We start from the raw sequence: 1,761 nt of genomic DNA, 5'->3' as shown, positions 1-1,761 counted from the left end.
GTAAGAGATTTTGACACCTCGAACTTATGAAATTGGATTTGATACTCACAAAATTGTGTTACACCGTTTTCATAGCCTTTTTTTAGTTATGAATTAAAAATATCTTCCCATGAATAAAAAGATATTCCCAATGCACAGCTCAAAAAGACTGAGAACGGTGTCAACATAATTTTTGTGAGGACTGAATCCACCCTCCAAATTTATAAGCGTGGATCTCCTAAAACAAACAATGTTAGGAACATCACAAATTTGTGCCATCTGTCTTCAGCATATGTGAATCGAAAAAGGTGTCATAAAATGGTGGATGTGTCCACTTCTTTCGGATTGCTGAAGAAAAATTAACATTAAAATCTGAAGGATTAATGACTGGAGATTGGTGGCTACACATTTGAAATAATTGAAAGGAAATTAAACGTGGTAGTTGGAGCAGCTCAGTTGGTTAGAGCGTGTGGCTGTTGGCCACAAGGTCGAAGGTTTAAACCCATCTTCTAGCGTAATTTTAAATCTGAATTTTTTTAGATAGCTTTTCCTCTTAAATATTTTTTTAAATTTATTATTCGCAATAAAGGCATATGTGGTTCCATGGTCTAGTGGTCAGGACATTGGACTCTGAATCCAGTAACCCGAGTTCAAATCTCGGTGGGACCTTTACTTTTTAAATCACGTACGAGAGTTTATGTGCACGAATGGGCTTCGCAAAAGCAAGGGCCCGGCCCATTATAAATCCATTATCAGCTTAATTAGCTCCCATTCAATACTTGCTGGTCATCACCGTTCAACTTTGATTTGATACATTTCATCATGCACTCAAGTTCATTTTTGCTACGATGAAGCCTGTTGTCTGAAAAAAGTACTTTGGGCCTTCCTCTTTACTGGTGTTTATACAAACTCCTTTTTTTATGAAATTTGAAAAAGAAAAAAACTAAGAAATATAAGGCATATTGGTTAAAGTATTGATACAGAGGTGTTTCATGCTTTGAACCGTGCTTACAACCTTTAAACTCGTCATTTCTAAGGATTCGTTTGGTTTGTAGTTGGAATTAGAATTGGAATCGAAATTAAAATTCTTTTCAAATCAGAATAGGAATGGTCTATTCCCAGTCTATTTTATGGGTTTTAAAAACGAATTGGTGACCGAATCGATCAGGGGTCCAGTTACCGGTTCGAATGGTCCTACCGTTTGACTCGAACTACCAGTCCGTACTGACAAAAAAAATAAAAAAATTGGAAAATGGTTAAAACCGTTTGAATGGTTAACCGGCCGGTTCAGCGGTTTGCTGACCAAAATTAACGGTTTTGAGGGAAAAAGCGGTTTTGGAGGAAAATAGAACCGGTCAGGTGATTGGTTCCCGGTTTTTTCGGTCCAGTCCGGTTCGGTTTTGAAAACAATGGTCTGTTTAGTTCAGATAGGAATCTAATTAAGAACTGGAATTAGCTGGAATAGAATTTCATTCCTAAGGGAGGGGGAAAAATGGCCATTCCCTCAAAAGGGGGAATGCCATTCCACCAGAAATGAGAATGAAATTCCAATTCCATCCAATCAAACAGTTAGAATCAAAATGAACCATTCTAATTCCAATTCCAGACCTCTATTCCCACAAACCAAACTGGACTTAAACTTCAATCCAACTCAAAACTTTCTAACAGTAACACAATAACTTTCTTCTGTTCTCTGACTTTTAAGGCTAACAATCCCCTAATCCTCGTGTCCTCCTGAAAAAAAAAAGCTTCTTTTTTTCACTCTCAGTTCATCTCCACCCT

General features: G+C 37.3%; 1 non-coding gene across 1 annotated transcript; it reads left to right on the top strand.

Moving 5' to 3' along the window:
• The first annotated feature begins 576 nt into the window (after nt 1-576).
• On the top strand, nt 577-648 carry TRNAQ-CUG (transfer RNA glutamine (anticodon CUG)). Its single transcript has one exon. It is a non-coding gene; the product is annotated as a tRNA-Gln (tRNA).
• Nucleotides 649-1,761: the final 1,113 nt, after the last annotated feature.

This window comes from Nelumbo lutea, chromosome 3 (assembly GCF_056320005.1).
Source record: "Nelumbo lutea isolate HS-2025 chromosome 3, American lotus-T2T, whole genome shotgun sequence".
NCBI classification, from domain to species: Eukaryota; Viridiplantae; Streptophyta; class Magnoliopsida; order Proteales; family Nelumbonaceae; genus Nelumbo; species Nelumbo lutea.
The sequence above is the reverse complement of the archived record's forward strand: the minus strand, read 5'-3'. Positions and strand labels throughout refer to the sequence as shown.